The following is a 20,107-nucleotide window of genomic DNA, read 5'->3' as shown; positions in this document are numbered from 1 at the left end:
TCTGTTGGATTTTTTTTCCCCCTCTCAGTCGCTGTTCCGCTGGCCTGCTCCTCCTCCCTCTGTTGTGCAAGCGGTGGGGGTTCCTTAAAGGAAAACACACCCTTCTGTTTATGGACCTTAGGAACACGAGGAGAGAAAAGGGGAGGATGGGGAAAGGTATGCCGGTTACGTCCTCTACGATTTGGCCCACGTCCTTTTGGAAGTCTGTCAGTACTTAGCATGTAGTTATTATTTTTAATTGGGAGAGGAAAAAAAAACAACAACAGCAAAACATACAAAGACTTTTGCTACAGCTTGATTCTGGGAATTTCATTCACAGAGATGTGGACTCTGTTCTTAGTTTTAGCATGTTTTTGCATAGATTGAAGGAGTTCCCATATTTAGTTGGCAGCGTGATCTTGATGTTTAAGCAGTTCCTTTAGTTTTTTTCATGGTTAGATGGTAGGTAAGCTGCAAGAGAAAGGACCTTTTCTGGTTTTCAGGTGACACATTTCAACACAGTGGCAACAGTGGCAATGGTGCATACCCAGCTGGCAGATGTTGGGGGGGATAAGAATCCCTAAGGTGTTTTGTAGAATGGATGTACTGGTGTGTTTTTTGTTTCCGAACTGGTTGACTATTCCAAACTTGGATATACCCCAATCAGCCACAACATTAAAACCACTGAGAAGAAGAAGATATTGCACACTTTAACTTTATCTAGGCTCTGATGACAATGTTTAGTTTCTTGCCCATGGACACTTTAACATAGGGAGGACTGGGGATGGAACCCCTCAGTTTCTGATAGAGAGACAACAACTTAGCTACCTTAGCCACCACTGCCTTGTTTTTCACCTGAATACAGTGTAGTGATCTGATGGAAAACATGGAGCCTTTACATTACTTTTGAGTGCTACTTTGACACATAAAACCCACCTTGACCAAGTACGCCCCAGAACCTTTATGGCATTCCCCTCAACAGCACCAACTGTTGGGACAAATGGGACTATCACAAAAAAAAAATAGCTTTTGACCTTAGCTCTGTTTTAAATAACCATGGATAAACATGTTTCTGCTGTTTCAGTGCATTATTGTTTATTGATGCATTGTCAATGTACAGCACAGATTCTCTTTTTACCTTTATGGTGTAATGAATTTTGTCCTAAAGTCCTCTGTGATATCCTTATATAGAAAAAGTTTTTTGTTTTTTTTTCTTCATTATTTTGTGCTTTCTACAGTGTCTTTAAACATTAATTTAACACATTATACAGCTGTCTTTGTGCTGTTTCTTTCTACCATTTCTACATTCCTTGGTAAGAAAATAAATTTAATGAAAATTTACTCAAAGATAAACATGCATTTTTAAATAAAATAAGTGTTGGAGCCATTTATGATAAACTAGATGACCGTACATTTGAGCATTAAAGCCCTACCACAGGACAAATGGTTTTGTAACGAGAGTCAGGTCGTGTGACATATTGTTTTTTACTCAGTGGTTAGCCAGTTATTACTTGTCCCATCAAACCTCATCATCAAGCTATTAAACACATGGCTAAGACCCTCGTCTTGATGGGGATCGTCTGTACAAGTCATTAGACTCTAGAAAACACTTTTTTTCCACCACTGTTCATCTATGAACTGAACGTTCATGGGTAAGAAACCTGAAACTGTTTGAAAAATCTGTACAGTATATATAACGAGGGCAAGTACAGACAGACAGGTATTAGGATTAGAATTTTGGAAGAATTTAAGGGGCTTTCTAAGACCCTCATTGATATTTATGAAACTGGATATCTGCCTGATAACAATCTCCAACTAAGATCAGAGTTTCTTAATCTTTTTATTCACAACAATTGTACTCAGACTTTGGTGTAATTGTCGTTGCACTCTAGGCAGAGTACCACGTACCACACAAGGGAGTTATCAAGAGAGACGCAAACAGCACTGAGTAAGTTCCAGGTCATACTCACTATTATGCTAAGAGTGTGACTGTTTTGCAATCAGAGCACAGCTTCTAGCCCATTTCAAATCTCACACAAGACCACTGTCCTGATGAGATGATAAGCTGATTTCTTGTTAGTTAACAGGAAATTGATTATTACCACTCATTCCAAATGTGGCACCTGAATGACCCGGGGACATTACTTTTTCTTTTGGCACTCTTACATATCCAGCTACAATTACACAGCAGTTGTAAAGGGGCAAAAAGGAGGTTGTTCTCTTTCACTAAATGTTACCAGTGCAGTAGAGTGTCATCTCTGATAAGCTGCTACATTTTTAAAATGAGACAGATTTTTGGTATTTGTCAGCCAAGCTTAGAGTAAGCGAACATTTCACACAACTATCTGGATAACCTATATCCATTTAAAGAGAAACCTATAGCTGAAATGTTCTTTTCAATTTCTCAACCTGTTTTTCCTCCTTTGGGTGGCCCTACATTCTCTCTTGTACACAACATAGTAAGAAAGCCTGGAGCCATAAAACCATCTCTGTCCATCACTGACTGTCTTTGCCCTGAAAAGTGTGTTGGAACCCTGTATATCAGCTCCTGCATTCTTCTGTTCATGTTATGCAACAGTTCGGGTCCACATAGGACGTACTAGCTTCGTCCTGACATATCCTGTATGGAAAAACACAAGAGGTTGCAATCGAGACCAAAAGAGGAATTCCCCCAGCCCTGCCTTTGTGAGTAAAAATGGTAATCAATCACATGTTGAATCATTCAATGCCAAACAAATAGAAGGTTTTCTCATCTCATGTCTTGACACCTGCCCCAGAAGGCGCCCCAAGAGCGTGTGTCCACTGTTGTTCATAATTGCATATGAGTGTGTATGTCATAAAGCCTCTTATCTAGAGCCAGTAATAAGAGAAAAAAAACCCAAACCAAAACAACCAAACAGAAGTGAAACCCCCCGCCCTGCAATCCGTATGAGTCAGCCTTGACTTGGAGTGGCCCCATGATCCCCTCTCAATCCATCTCTCCTCGTCTCCTCCTTAACATCTAACCTTATATAAAGAAAATAACACTTTTTCTGTGTTTCTGACTGTATGTCTTTGCCCAGTTTATGTCAGTGAGTGGCTCAACAGGTCGGAGTTTGGTCATGTATGTGCATGTATGTGTGTGCAACTCAGTGAGGTGAATGCTCATATGGCAAAATCATTGATGTTAATCCTGTCTTCCATATATGTGTGACACAAAACTCCCTCCATCAATAAATTCCTCAGCCACTGTTAATATGACACACAAATTCACGTCTTGGCTGTCGGTCCAGCACTAGATTTAAACTAATGTGTTATGGTCTTGCCTCCACAAACAAAATGGCTTTGTCATGTTGCTAGATTTGAATTATGGTCTCTGTGTGGTATTAAATACGATTTGATTCCAAAATACATTTGACATCAAAGACCACAGAAAATACTGAGAGTGTAGGAAACTATAAAAGGTAGAAAAAAATCCATCTGAGCAGCACAGCCTCAATAAACATCTGCAGTCAGTAAGAGATTTTTTTTAACCTGTAAGCCTTTGGTTACGTAACTACAAGCAGTATTTTATCCCAAATATGAACCTGTCTGTCTGCTATCATGCTTTCCTGTCTGCCTGCCTATCTATCAGCTGTTATGTTTCTCTGCCTGCCTCCATATCTGTCTGTCGGTTTTGATTTGTATCATTCCACTTGGTCACCAAGTTCGTCTGTGCTGTTCCCAAACAGCCAGTACCCTCCCAACCCCCCTTTCACACCGCCTCATCTATCTGACACCCAGCGGCAACTTTGGGCCTCTGCTGTTGTGCAGAAAGACCATTCAGTGCTCCCATAATTAGAAACAAAGACAGAAAAAAAGTGCATATTCCCTCTGTACAGCTTCTCTGCAGATACAAGTTGCACTCACACAGTATGAAAGAAATGAAAATAGAATCCATCGACTATACCTTTGTAGGCAACCTCGTAAAAATGTTCAAAGTCATTGCAAATTTTAAAGACACTATTCAACATATTGCATTTGACATCACCAAAACCCTAATGGCTAAAACACATCTGCTTTACATTTTCCATGACTTTGTTGAAATGTGTATGCAATATTGCTTCAGGTTTACCAGGAGCTATAGGGAACCTCGACGTCATGTGAAACTTTAGCAGATGAGAGATGAGGCCTTTACATAGAAAACACCCCTCTTAGGCACCCAAAAGATGAGGAAATATGATCCAAGAAGGCTAGCGTGAGCAGCACATCTGTGTGTGTGAAGCCTTCAGATAGGGCAAGACAATGCACAACAGATCACTGTACTCAGAAAGTTTTCCACCTCTGGACTAAGGCGTTAGCAGATATTTAATTTGTCACCAATGGACTTTGCTGTTCAAAGTTCGCCTACACTACAAGATCTCTGCCCACAGTGAAACACCTGAACAATAAAAAAATGGGTAAATCCTTCCTCTGTCCGTTTTTTTCCCCAACAACAAAATGCACATCACAGCTGACATCTGGCAAAGAGTAGGACAGATAGACCAGCTGCATATTGTTGCAACAATGTCTGATAAAATCAGTGGAAATTCAGGGTAATGAGACCAGCTGTTTCAAAGATGACAGAAAGTTAACTTTGTGACTTTGCTACCACACGGCCAACAGTGCACAATAGGCTGGTTCATCTCTTCTGATTTGCAAAAGCCCTTAAAGTTTTATAACTTTTAGATCAAATTTGCAAGGCTCATTTTTTATTTTTAAGATTCAACTTAGTCAGCATAGATAAAAATTCATGTTAGTCTGAAAAGCACACTGTGTAAAATATACCAATAGTGGATGTGAGCATTGTAAAAACAGCTTTTTTTAAACCTGGATAAGCATGTTCTTTGTTCGAACTAGGGATGAAAGTTGACCAGCTACACACAAAACGTCAAATACAGGAAACAGCATAGTACATCAGCATCTTTAGGCACATTTCCATATACTGCACCTTGACCTAATGGGACGTAACACAGTCTTTTGCTCCCTCTTAGTGTATAACGTATGCTACACACTACCAGCACCTTGAGCACTGGAAAGCTATGTTTTCTTGCGCAGGCTTAGCTTGTACCCCGTGGGTGACATTTGTAAGTTGTCTTTAGATCTGGCTAATTAAGTCAGTGAAAGTATGACTGGGTTTTATCTCCTTACTCGATTGTTGGGGCTGCCACATAGGTCATACCAGCCAACAAAGAGCAGTCGATCCAGGATTATTAGCTGTATCAGCTCAAAATCTGTTAATGCTATACAATTCCACAGGTTGTAGGTGTTTTTTGTTGTTGTTGTTGTTTTGGTTTTTGTGCTTCAGACAAATCTGTTTTAAAACACTGAGAAATTAATGTTTCGCTGCTCAGAGTCACTCTTTCCTTGTTCCATTTTTCTTTCCTCATTTATTCTGGAGCTCACTTGTCCCCTACAGATCATGTTCCATGCTGTTTAACCCCAGCTGATTGAAGTAGGTGTGATGGTGGAGTTTGAATGTTAGACTTACAAACAGTGGTAACTATTCTTGTGCTAAAACTTGAAGGAAATTAAATATAAGATGACTGAGACAGACAGGTGGAAAATAACTAACTAAAAAACTGAGTACTTGATCAATCAGAAAGGGTCAGCACAGCAAGTCACAATAAGACCCCGGTTCCTAGAAATAGTTCCAGTAGTTGAAACACACTTCTTGTTGTCATTTCTGAGTGTTCACCCTTGGTAATCCTATGCCTTTGTGTAATATCCTCTCCCTTGTTCAAAGTCCAATAGCCATTCGATATCAGCAGCTGCTTTGTATAACCCAGTTTTCAATGGAGAGCTGCACCTTTACTGAGTCTCACTTGTGTTGGTGAGATACAGAGGCAGTGTTCTCATGTTTTCTTTTAATGGGAGGTGACACAGCCCCACCACAGTATAAACACACATGTGCATGTGCATGAATACACCCTTTTTTTACTTGTGCATGAGGGTCCTATATTCTCACAGTGAATTTTTACTGATGTAATCCAAAGCTGAGATCCCATCGTGCTCTTCAGATATGGGAAGGGAAGACAATGCAAAGACAAAAAGTCAAACATTGAAAGCAATACTAGAGGTGTAGATAGATGGATAAAAAGTTTGCTTAGCTGGAAGAATAGTTGGAAATGGCGGTGGGGAATGGTGGAAAAGGAGGATTTTCATCTCTGATACATCCCATTGATTCAATGCAAGCAAGCATAGCTGCGATGTCACCACCAGTACCTCCCTATTATTTCTGGGGATAACTGAGGAAGAATTCCTCTGAAATTTTCCAGTGCGGCTTCCTGCTTAGTTTTAGATGAGAACCACTAACAGCTAGGCCTAACCCAACAGAGCCACACTAAAATATGTGGTTACATCCCGGCCTGCTCATTCTCTCTTTCCATCATCCATTATCCACCATACTCCACCCTGCCATCTCCTACTCCCCCATCACCACAATACTGGCTTCTCCTTTCTCGGTTGAAGTCAAATCGGTGTAACAGGGCTAAGAAAGACGACAGGCCACAGTTAGTCCGAAGTGGGTGACAAGTGAGAGTGGCAGTGAGCTGTTTGTGTAACATGCTTTGTGGTACCCTGATTCCCTAAGCCTGACTGGGTGGCAATGACAAAGTGAAGTTTCAGTCTGAGGAGGATCAGCACAGCGGTGGAAGTGAGACACGCGCTGCCTGCGACTGGCAGGCAGGCGAGGAAATTGCATCATTAGCGTGAAGGCAAACTACGCCAAAAACATGCCTCAGTCTAACTCGCAAAACAAAGCTATGCCAAGTCACTCTTCCTCGTCCTCCTCCTCCTCTTCCTCCTCTTCTATCGTACTTCTCTCTCCGCACGCCCACCTCATCCCAGCCCCCACTCTGTCACACATTTGTGAATAATTCTCTGCTCCAAACTCTGCTCATGAGCACACTTGCCAGCATGCATGCCCACACTGGCGCGTGCGCATATTCTGCATCACAGTTCGTCTCTGCTGCATGTCTCCCACACGCTACTGCCAGCCAGTACAGAGTATTGTGACCTCCCACTGCCCTAAGGGGCTTTGTGTGTGTGTGTGTGTGTGTGTGTGTGTGGAAGGGGGGATGGGGTATAAGCAGACGGGTAATGAGGGTTGTCACACCAGGGAGTCAGGGAGAGACGATTGTCTGCTTCTCTGTGCCCTACAAGAGAGAACTGGTATCATTATAAACATCATTCATGATCATCGCTTCGCATCACAAGTCCTTAGTGGTGAAATTAAAACAGAAAAAGAAACATGGCGACTTTTATTGCAGTTAAATGCTTCCCTTTATGATTTGCATTTTTCCAAACATAAACTTTAGAATTTTATTCAGCACCTAAAAGTAAAACATCACAAGCCTTTTACAGCACGGTGGACATATAAGTACAGATTATATCAATGGGGTAAAAAAAACTCAGTGACGGGTTGATGTTGTTTACTGCATTTGTACAATTTCTCATCCTGGCAAAACTGTCATGTAGAGACAGGGTCACCAAGGGGACAGAAGCTGACATGGTAGCTGGAGGTGTGTGTCATGCAAGAGGGATGGAGGGTGTAGTGTTGGGCGGGAAGACTGGTTTGTGATCCTGTCAATGTACAGAGGAGGGGTGGGGGTGGTGCTGATATGAATAATACCACACAGACAGTAAACAGCCTTTCTTAACACCTACACCAGCTGACTGGAAAATACATTGGGTGGGAGGGAGAGAGAAGCGACTGAAACAAAGAAAAAGAGGACGATCAGGAGATACCTCTGTGTGAAGTTTTCCTAATTTTTTTAAAGCTCCCGAAATAGCTTCAGTGGGATGATGAATTTAGATCTGCCAGCGTTGTCAGAAGAGTAGGATGGAGGTATTGTTGGGTTGTCTTCACCTCCCTCCTCCTCTTTATTCTTGCACTTGAACATCTCGATAGATAAACTCAAGAGAGCCTGTCTCCTGCATGAACCCTGCTCCTGCTTTAAACTGCACTGTTATAATCCTGAAGAGTAAAAGAAGGCAGCGGGGAATGCTCAGTTTGAACCACAGCGAGGAGTAAAATCAAAATGAGCCAACGTCATGGGATGCCAGGGGAATGCCGATGCAGGCTCCACACTGAGATGGAGGCTTGACAAGATATTCAGCAGGGCTTTTTTGGGTTATATGTGAAATGCATCCCAGTGTGTGAGTGTGTGCATGTGTGAGTCTATGGGTGAGTACAGTATGTATGTGTTTCAGGAATGTAGCACAACATCTTCTGTCTCTTTCTCTCTTCTCCTGAGATTAATTCACAATGACTCAACCCATAAATGGGTGTTTTAAGACGTGTGTGTGTGTGGGGGGGGGGGATTTTGTGTTTTTCTGTGACTTTGTAATAGCATGTGTGTCCATGTGCTTATGTTACATGGAAAGGGAGTGTAAGAAGATTCAGAAGATCAGTTGATGTGACCTAGATATCCATGTGGCTTCTTATTAGCATACACCCATATTTCACATCACCGCACATGGGCACACACAGGCATGGGGCTGACAACTGTGACCTGTGTCACAGAAACAGCCAAGAAGAAGGCTATTTACATTATTTGCATTGTGTCCTTTGTTTGCCTTTAACCGTCTCATCACCAGAGCAGATGGCACACTCCTCACACACATACACTCATGTGTAAGTTGGGTGGACGTGAATCATTGTGTAACAGACCCTTTGGCTAACAATTTATATGCTGAAGATTTCATGACAAACAAATTAAACGATGTAGCTCACACTTCAGGGAACATTATCATACTGGACTAAAGCTATCACAACAGATAAATGCATGGCAGCACAGACAGTAGGAGGTAAATGTATGACAGGTAGGCAATCTGAATGATTTTGAATGCACATGTAAAATTGATGGAAATCAATATTGACTATGTTGTCAATATGAATTGAATTGTATCTTTGAAGTGCCTTGAGATGACATTTGTTGTAATTTGGTGCTATATAAATAAAACTGAATTGAATTGAATTGGAAACTTCCCTTTTGTATTCACTTGCGGTTTTGTTAGGATAGAAATGAAAAACTGCTCGGTCTGGTTCAGGAAAATCTCAGAGCTTGGATGTTAAATACATTCTCATAAAACGCCTCCCACATGTTTAAAATATCTTTATCTAAGAATTTTATAACCCTCCAACTTCAAAACATTATTTTAAAAAAATGCACAGTTGGTGTCAGTGATTTTTGTTTTGCATATTTTACCATTAAAATATGTGTTTTCACCCAAGGTCAGCATTTGGTTAGGTTTAGGCTACACATTGGTTACACATTGCAAATCAAATGACAGAATTAAAGACAACCCTGTAACTTTTTAAATATGCGTTTTTCTATGCTAATGGCATAAATAATTTTAATCAAATCTCATATTATTTGAATCAATGTGTCTCACTTCAATTGTGAACAGGCAGCTGACTAGAGTGCCTGGGCCGGATCCTCTGATTTTTCAGCATTTAAATGTGAAAACAGCATTGAGAGGAAGAGTGGGGGAGGGCTGTGAGCTTGCGGCAGAGGAGTGAGGTGGGGCTAATTTGCATATTCATATCCCTGTGTAGTTAATGAGGCAAAGGTGTGGCAGTGCATACAAGCCGTCTTAAACCACAAGGTAGTTGTCTTCTTGGAAAAAAAACAAAACAGGAAATAAAACTTTTATTCGGACAGGTCACTTTGAAACGGTTCAATTATTGCCCAGATAAGGACTTCATAATTATGCCACTCTGGAAAGTGTTCTCTTCCGCCGACAGCTCACGGGGCTCTTGAATCTGCACAGATACTTAATTTGAATGGCTTTTTAGCTTGTTGTTACTGGTCAAACGCTTTTCTGTGTGGAATTTGCTTGTTCTCCCGCTGCATGTGTGGGTTATTTTCAGGGACACTGGCTTCCTCCCACTGGAAAAACATGCATGTTAGGTTGATTGGTAATTCTAAATTGACCGTAGATGTGAGCGTGAATGGTTGTCTGTCTCTGTGTTTGCCCTGTGATGGACTGGTGATCTGTCCAGGGTGTACCTTGCCTCATTCTCTGAACCCCCAGCTCCAGCTGACCCTGAATTGGATTAAGCAGGTTTAGAAAATGGAAATGAATGGAAGTTTAGACCATAATATTTCATGTGGAGACTTGGAAACTGACAGGAACAACTCACAAACAAAAATAATTTGATCGATTTCACTAGTTTGAAGGCAGTTGGTAGCTCACTCAAAATAGTGCCATGTGGAGCTAACGTTCATGATTCATTGGAAAGTTATAAATTAGCATAATCATCTAAAAAAGAAATGTGAATCAGAAAATAGTGGCTCAACACAGCCTGGAGAGAATAAAGTGTTGTTGCACGCTTCTCACCTGGAAGGTAGAGGTAACTACTGAGCAAAATTTTGGTTCTGTGTAACCCTGAACGCACTGAATAAAAAATAAAAAAATCCCTTCTGGTAATGGATACGAATTTAACCGTTGCTGCTGGTCTACCTATGTGTGAGAAACTTGTTTAAATGTGCTACTTCTGGGGTAAAAACAGAATAAGACAGGATGAATTTTATTGTAAAAAATACACAGGATGTGGATATGAAATGCCATATCGGCAGGTGAGAACAGCTGGCTAATTTTTTTTCCCTATCTGTAAGAGTGTTAAATTTTTATGATCCAGGAACATTCAGTCTGTACCTTTTTTTTAATAAGAAGTTCTACATTTACAAACACAGTAATTTCTCTCACTTTAACAGAATAGTATGTTAGCCAAAATCTAAATTTTAATGTGCTGTCATATGGAACATTTTTTGTCATGTAACTGGAACAACTTTGGCAGCACCAGATCAGTAAATGCTTTTATGGATCATTTTGGAAGACACTGACAACATACTGTTTGTTGAAGACTTGCTAAAGAACATATGAGAAGACCAGTAGCCTGCAGTTTCCATTTGAAGAGATTAATGACAAACAGTCTTATTGATGAAGCTCACTCTGCAGTGATCTTGATCACCAATATGACACTATGGTATGAGAATAGTTTAGTATACAACAACACAGGCTCTGGAATGTAAATTTAATGATTTAATAACTAACAGTGATGAGAATTAAGGAGACATTAGGGGATACGTGGAAAACAAAAACTTCCAAACCACCAATGATCATAATTCACAGTGGTTTATGATTCATCATTGTGATTTACCAACAATGACATGATCTTCTTGTCTGGCTTTGTTCAGAATCCCTTTTTAAACACACGATTGCAACACACCAGGGGACATTCAGAAATTTCTGAGCTCGGTCCTCTGTTTAACTCTTTCGGACTCCTGAGCAGGAGACATTCTATTACCCTCACCACTCTCACCCGTTCTCCACTGCTGTTTTCTGCCCCCCTCCCTCCCCCTGTCATCCCTCACCTCGTCTCTTCCTCCCTCTCCTCTCTCTGTGCAGAGCAGCCATCCCCAGGACAACTATTAATCAGAGGCAGAAATGATAGATGTTTTGCTCACTAGCAACGCCATCTATTATGCTGAAGCACAGTCAATGTGCTATGCATATTTATTTCAGCAAAAAAACAGTGGCTTAATACAACATGCATATTTGCACACACACACACACACACACACTCTTGTCTTCTCTAAACAGCTTCAGCCACAATGACGCAGAATGCAGACTTGAATATAACATATTTAGCTCTCTGCATTTTAGCCTCTGCTGATGTTTGAGTGTCTGGTTCTACTGTGTGTTGTGGCACCTTGCAGCTACTGATGATTATGCAGCACAGCAAACACTGCAGTCACCGCTGGCATAAGATCTCTTAAAATGTCTATAACCAGAGGCATCAATGAGTCACATACTGTAAACAAGTTTAAAATAGTGCATTCCACAGGAATGCAACCTGATTGAAGGATTCAATTGGAAGTATCAAACTAACCCATCATAGTCATCCCTTCCAGTGAACATTTAACTACCTAACAAAATTAAACAACCAAGCAGAAAGGTGGGGTCAACTATGGAGGGCTTCATTCATACTTGGATAACACCAGCTGGAATTTTCACCTGACAAAGTGGCAGCAAAATCCTCATTTTTGACACTTTCCACGTACAAGTTGTAGCCCCAAGCCATCAACAAATAACACACTTCTGGCCTCAAAAAGTTTACCATTTATTTATGCTCAGAGTTTTGAACGACCTTCCTTAAAAACTTGCTGACACCAAATTTTGACAGATTCTCCAAACTGAGCCACCATATGGGCTGATTGCATTTTCTCTTTTAATACAATGACTGGCCAAAATAAACAAAGATATAAGAAAAAAAAAAAAACCAAAGCATTTCTGGAGCAGCTTTACATTTGTTAAAGTAGATTGCAGTAGTTGTGGACATTTTCAAAATCCAGCTTCACAATCACACTCACTGTTAGCAATAGTTGATTAATTACAAATGATTTCTCTCCTACAAATATGGCCTCTTCTGGCTCAAAAACTCAAAGATGTTCATGACCAGATACCAAACTTTTAAACTGTGGTCCATAAATAAACAGGCAACCTGACCACGAATGCATCCATCTTTTATGAACAGTAGGATTAAGAACTATCAAACTGATCATGTAAAATATTGACATGCTATTGACTTCATGCCCAGTGACAGAAGATCACTTGGATTCTTTTCTATGGTTCCTTAACTTTCTTATTGGAGGATCTCACTGGATCTCTTTCTTATTCTTATGGAAACCTGACAACACGATGACATTCACCACCTTTCTCATCTTGTGGTTCTTATTAGCATTCATTTGGCCAATTTATCTTCTACTGTTTTGAAGATGAATACTGACTATATTCCATCTATTTCTTATGAAATAGATATGGAACAATAATGCAGGTTGGCAGTCAACTGGATGTCATCAGTTTGCTCAAGTGTGGCTTTTAGCAGGAGACAGTGGCACTAATTAATTTTCTGAGCTTGGTTCGGGCAATTTACCCAGTCCTTATAACACAATTCTCTTACTTTGAGAAACAAACTTCATAACTCAAATAACTTCATGGGTATAATGCTTGCTCTTCTTTTTTTTACGGTTTAAATAGCTTATTCATTAGTAATCTTATCTGTTGACCTCTCAGCACAAATTCCCATTTTCTTTTCTTTCCACACAGTAGTCATATCATCATTCTATTAATTAAGTGTTATTTTGTACAGTGTGTGTTTGACAAAGGAGGTTTTGTGGTAATAAAGAGGTGTATTAAAGCATTAGTATTGGCTGTGAGGGAGACGCAGTTGCAGACACCTGTGACTGGCCAAGCAAACACAGCACACCACTGAAAATACCTCCTCCTTGGCTGCCCACATCTCTGACTGGCTTGATAAAGAGCTGTCTGCTTGGGAATTAATTGAATAGGCTGCTCCAAGCATGTACAAAGAATATGACACATGCTGCATGTGTCGAGCAGTGTCAGTTTTCTGTTGAGTAGGGGGGTTGGGTGAAGCAGAGTAGCAGCTGGATGGAGAGAAGGGAAGATGATCTGCTGATTTATAATACATTAAAGGTGAGGGATAAGAAATGGTTTATAGCGGGTAGATGGTTGGTAGTGGGAAACCATTCTCAGTGTTAAAAAATAACTTTAAGGAGCAAAGATGTGCAGAGCATCTCCAATTTGTCAATAAATACATGAAAAAGCTGTTGAAATGTTAAAAAACAGTGCTTGTCAAAGAGAGATTGGAAAGAATTTACATATTTCTCCTTCTGTAGAACATCATATCATGTGAAATACATTGCAAGGGCCAAGCCGAAGCTGGACACCCGTGGTGCCCACCACGGCATTCAGCTGATATATCAACAAGTGAAAGAGATTATTGTAAGAAATATATGTCAAGCACAAAATATGGAGTTATATTCCAGACTGTCCTCTCCAAGATGTGCCTGTGAGTCATCTGTCCATGCTGGTAGAATAATAATTAGGTCAAGATTTACTTTTAATGAATATGGTACTGAATATGATATTGTGCTCATGAGGTTAACGGCATGTCAAGGCTAAAGATAGCATCCATTACAGTGACACCTGCATTACAAAAAGAATGTTTTGTTTTTTTTGTTTGTTTTTTAAAAAATCTCAACATGATATTTTTCAACCTTTACGAAAGTAGTTTGAATTTCTAAACATTAACCAGTAACAATCGCATTGTAAAAAGAATGTATTTTAGTGTTTTGTTGTGTAGTTATGCTGGGTTCAATCTCTCACAAGAAAGCCCATGTAACTAACTGACCCTAACACACCCCTACTAATTCACACAAGTCTACTAATGTTCACTCATAAGAGTCATATGTCCTTTCCACCGCTTGTATATTACAGGATGCTGCCATGACCCAGTCTGAAGGACATGATCAAACAACCTTTACATAAAAAACATTGCATAGGCATCGCAAGGAAGAAGAGGGCACAGATACTGGACAGGACTGCCAGTCGCCTAATTTTTTGTGTATTTCAATGCCAAATCATGATTTCATCTTGAGCTTAGCCAACAACTTTTAATGCCCAACTTTAAATTAGTAGTTTTATTACAACCTAGTATTTTATGGCATGACTTTAATCAAATGCTTTCAATGCCAAACCCTTTGTCAAGTACTTTAATGTGTAAAAATGGAGTACAGTAGTAAAACAATAGAAGTCTAAGTAAAACCTTAACTCAAAATGTTGAAAATAAAAAAACATCAGAACACCTGTAAGTGAGGTTTGAAGGGGTCCCCTGTACGATAAAAAAATGTATATGAAGAGCTTTTAACAAAGCATCAATACGGGAATAAGAATGTGTTGAAATAATAAATGTGGGCAACCTAGTAAGAACACCTCACCAACAAGGTTCATGGTTTAAAAACAAAAGCCACAGAAGTAAAAGATATGGGTTGTCACATTAGGTTTGGGTGCTCAAAGTCACATTCCTGTACTTTTAATTTATTCATCTACATGAATCCCAATAAGTGTGACTGTCTGAAAATAACAGAGCAGTGCTTTGAATGTGGCTGTGTTATTTTCTTACTCTGGATGGTCCAGAGTTTCAGAGGCAAAAGGAGATGATTAAGGAAGTATTGAGGCTCATTCTCTGAGCAATTACAGAACCACGAGAACCTTCCTGAGCACCTTTATGTCCACCTGTAACAATGGTCTGTTGTAATAAAAAGTAGGTCAAGGGCACATCAGTTGTCAAAACGCAACGGTTTTAGAGCACAATAATACAGACATACCACATACGGTAGATGTTTGTATATTTGAACAGGTAGAAAAACACAATATATGATGTCATAAGTAGAACCCAAACAGCAGGACTTTTTATTAAGAATATAGATTAATGTGACTGAAAAGCATGTTAGCTATACTATGTTTTTTAGGGAAGTTATAGGTTATAGCTGACAACGTTTTCCTGCAGTGTATTCTCATACCAGTAGAAAAGCAAATCTTGACCCCACTTGACCGACTCTATCAGATGAACTCTGCTTCAGTAATCAGAGCATCGTAAACAGTTGAGTTGAGACCTCTCTGCTGAAAAAGCAATGTGATGAGACACTTTTTGAAATTTACCACACATCTTTTCTTGCATCATGTTTTGTTAAAAAAAAATACAACAAACAAACAAAAAAGGGTTTTTATATTGTCAGATATTGGAAAGCAAATTGACCCTTAAATGTCAGCTTAAATATGTATCAGTCAGACTCTTGTTTTTGGCAGCAACTATCAATTTTGTCAAACAACGCAATAATTCACAGTACTATCTAATGTTTCAACTTACATTATCATATCGAAATCAAAGATGAACAACTTTGATTAATTTCAAGACAAAATCAGGCCAGCTTTATCCCCTTTAATGACCTATTCACCCGTGATCTAATTTACATGTCTGAAAATCGTCTCAAAATCAGTCATGCACTAAGGACTCCAAGAGCAAACTGGACGCCTTGGCAAAGCTTGACGTGAGCCAACAGTATGGAGTGTATCGATAATGAGGACACAAACCTCAACAAGACTCTGGAGCTCTGCTCAGTATGCCAGGATTTGTCTAACTAGATAAATCAGAAATAATTGCCCAGTTCTCCTACATGGTCCAGCCACACTGAGTGGAATTGAGGGAACACAATGCAATACAATAAGACATCAGTCACTTCCAAGTCCTCACGGATCAGTGGCTGAAACAATATGGAACAGAAAGTAATTGTTTACTATATTTTGCAGAGAAAGACAATGTTCCTTTGATTTCTTTTTTTTTTCCAAATCAAGGCCTCCGTTTGGTCAAGTAAAACTCATAGATGATATAATCAGATCAGCCTGCTTATCATATCCTGCTTCCTGGCTAACCGTGGTTTACTCCTCAGATACTCCATATGAGTTACTGTAACCGCTTTACAGTTAACACTAACTACAGTCTGCAAAAGTTTAGAAACCACTGGCATCTGCCTCCATGATGTCAGTCATTGGTTGCAAACAAGACAATGGTAGAAGACACAGAGAGCCTGTTAGCACTCTGCAGCGATTCAAACTGTCAAACATGTCAAAAAGTCACAAAAGTTACAGAAAAGTCTCTGAAGGCAAACCAGAAAAAGCTAGTTTAGGTGACAGTTGGACAACAACTGTGTGTACCTTACAAAAACGATAGTGGTGTCTGTTTTTGCTTAAGGTCTGGGAGAAAAGAATATAAGCTCCACTTTGCATGCCATAGAAAAGCACTCTTTTATGGTCTCTGTTTTAATGTCATGCGGCACTGTTAGGTCAACGCAGGCTGACTGAGGGGAACTATAAACAGAAAGAGGAAGAGAGGAAGGGAGCGGGAGAAATGGTGTATGGAGGACTGAAATGGAGTGAATCACCTTTACAGGGTCCTGCCTCAGCGCTCCCGGGTGATTGAACAGATCAGCGAGGTTCAGCCTGACAGAGCGAAAGAGACGCAAAGAGAGACGGGGGCAGGAAGACAGAGATTTATCAGTATATGGGGATGTTATCCTCCTACTGTATGTTACCAAAGTAGTAAATCACAGCGAACCCCTGCAGAGTAAAAGGTTGTTTACTGACAAGGTGGTAGTAAAACCTCTACCAAACTGATGTCATCTCTTTCAATAGGTGTGATCACAAGAAGGTCATTTGGTTAAGTCTGTTCTGGGCTCAAACAAAAATAGCATTTTTAAATCAGTAGTCAAATCTATAAAATATGTGATTTGTCATTATCATCCAAGGTTTTTCATCAGGAAGAAAAAACATGATCATGTATTTGTAAAAGTCCTTCAAATTCAAAGCTGATGGAGATATACATTGGAATTTCATTATGGCTGCCTGACTTCTGGTTAACCTTTCTTCATTTAAAAAAGTGTCTCTCTTGTTGTTGTATCTCATAGCTGTTTGTAGGCAATGTAAAGAAAGATTTACCAACACCCAAGTTTAATCATTCACAAGCGCTGTCTGTCACAAAACCACACCATTTTTTAAATGAAAATAGCAAAATAACATTCAATTATTCCATGTTTTTATGTGGGAAAAATATAGCTCTTAAGATATTACCCTTAGTAGTTCCTGGTATCCTGGTATTACAAGAGTAAGTCCAGACCAGTCTCTTGTAGACTTCAGAAAGTATCCTCTATGTGTCTCCACTGATGAGTCCGGATGAGGCTTTTCTTTCCAGCTCTCATGTGATTTAATCTATAAGGACGCTGATGACAGTAAAACAAAAAATCCTCAGTCAAGAGGACTAATGGTAGGCAGGTAAATGTTTTAAAGCTTGGTTGAGCCATGTCATGTGCTGCAATGGAATGCCCATCAAGATAGTATAAAAAAAAATTTTTTTTTAAAAAAGGACAATGACCTGAGTGAAATTGTTAATTTGGTGTTGGAAGATAGCAGAACTGTTACACAAGGCCATATGAGTAACTATCAAAGTGTTCACACAGGTTTTAAACAAGCCGAGCTTAACTCGTGTTCAGCTGCACAAAGGTTGAGTTTTTTACTTGGTTAAATCTGGAGTTAAAATGAGAAAAATAATTCATTAATAAAAACAGAATCAGGCTTCCTTCGAGAATATTTTTCTCTTATTCACATATTCTGTTTCTGTCTATACTTAACATGGCATCAATTACAGAAAAACAACAAAAGAAACAAGAAAAATGGACCAAACTATGATGCAAAGGTAAAAACACCAGCTGAAAAAGAATACATTTCAATTATTGATTAAATGACTATGCTTTACGACTAAATTATTCATTTTATTTTCTCTGGAATTTCAAAGACTTGAGTTGATCAGGCAAATGTTTATGGTCCTGACTCTAAAAGTGATTTCACCCATATTTAAACAGTATACATTTTACACAGACTATCTCTGTTTATTTCAACTCCTGATGGTCTTAATGTGCCATGTCGGTTATCTGCCAAAAAACTATTAAATGAAAACAAATACGTTGATCATTACTACTTATTTTCACAAAGCTAGTTCTTAGGTTACAGCAGAAGGTAAATTTCAGCTCATGAAACATCCAAAAGTTTAAAAAGAAATATATATTTATACAAGACAGTTTATAATTTTTGAATATTTGGGAGAATATGCACATATGAAATCGGTTATGTTTTTCAATGAGGTGGTCCTGTGAATCCTGAACTGTATCTCATAACTACACATGCCTATGCTTGGAAAATTAATATAGATTTCTCTCGCCAGAAAATGCAGGCTCCACTTCTCGCTATTGAATAATAGAAAAAGTATAGCTCACCAAGAATTGTAGTGGGGTGCTTGATCACTCAAGGTAGATACGAGGATACAACAACTTTGAATTCTTTTTTAAAAAGTGCTTCATACTCACGTGTTTTCAGGGGGTACGATTTTCTCTACTTCCACTTGAACCCATTCACTGACTGAAGTTTTATTGCCATGACGGTTTCTGATTCTGATGAAAATGAACCCTCTCTTTATGCATGATCATGACTCAGTGTATATTGATTCAGACACACAGTAAACACTTTTGGACCAGTTCAGTCCACAATGATTCACACACGTGCCAAATTTGGATTTATAGTGTATAAATGTTTGACCCATAAGCAGTCTCAGGCTGGAAAAGACATTGACAATCAATAGTAAGACGGATTAATATTGTGCTAGAATACAGATTATATAGATAATACATTTTTGATTGTGGGCCGCACGGTGGTGTGGTGGTTAGCATCGTCGCCTCACAGCACGGGGGAGTTCCTGGCTCCCAGTGTATGCGTGGGTTCTCTCTGGGTACTCCACATTCCCTCTACTGCCCAAAAACATGCATGGCAGGTCAATTGGTGACTCTAAATTGACCCTAGGAGTGAGTGTGAGCATGGCCGGTTTCGTTTGTCTCTGTGTGGCCCTGTGATGGACTGGCGACCTGTCCAGGCTGTACCCCGCCTCCATTACTCAATAACAGCTGGGATAGGCTGAGTTGGATTAAGCAGGAATAGAAAATGGAACTTGCCATGTCCAAAATTTTCAAACCAGTAATGGTGTGAAATGTCATGGTATGTATAATCCATAACCAAGCCTTTATTTACCATGATAGAAATCAAATGGTTCTTGTAATTGCCAACAAGTATTTTTGCTTGTCTCCACTGAGATTTTGAACAATTTCTCCTATGTGACAATCTTCTGGTGTTTATGATTGCCATCACTCTGGTCTTTAGCCTTTTTCTTAGATTCTTGATGCGATTTAGGTTTGGAACTGTTTGTAAATGTTGGTACTGCTGTCTATTAATGATTTCTTGACTGCTTTGGCTATGTGTTTCCAAGTGATTTAACATTAGGGGGCTTAATACTCCCTATTGGTTCTCTTACCTTATAATGTCGATTGTGGCCCGAACAACTTGTTTAAGTTTGTCTGACTGTAGATTTGATGATCCATGGTTTTCTTCTTGGTTCAGGTGCAAGGATAAGACAAGCTTTTCAAAAACTCATACAATGCTCTTCAAACCTTGAGCAGTGATAACCATTCACTATTTTATATTTTCTATACCTGCTATATCTTTTACAGGATGACAGGGGGCTTGAGCCTATCCAAGAGACACAGTACACCTGGAAAGGTTGTCAGTCCATAACAAGGCTAACGCAGGGACTGACAACTATGTATAGTCACACTAATATGTACTGCTAATTCAATGTCTGAAGTCATCCTAACATGCA

The 20,107-nt window shown here is 39.5% G+C and overlaps 1 protein-coding gene across 1 annotated transcript in view; it reads left to right on the top strand.

Annotated features, from left to right (window-relative positions):
• The window catches only part of edem3 (ER degradation enhancer, mannosidase alpha-like 3), a 461,179-nt gene that overhangs the window by 295,356 nt on the left and 145,716 nt on the right, over positions 1-20,107 (top strand). The window lies entirely within an intron of this gene.

This window comes from Leuresthes tenuis, unplaced genomic scaffold (genome assembly GCF_036924035.1).
Source record: "Leuresthes tenuis unplaced genomic scaffold, fLeuTen1.0.hap1 SCAF_7, whole genome shotgun sequence".
In the NCBI taxonomy this organism is placed as follows: domain Eukaryota; kingdom Metazoa; phylum Chordata; class Actinopteri; order Atheriniformes; family Atherinopsidae; genus Leuresthes; species Leuresthes tenuis.
Note: the sequence above shows the minus strand (reverse complement) of the source record. Positions and strands in the feature narration are given on the sequence as shown.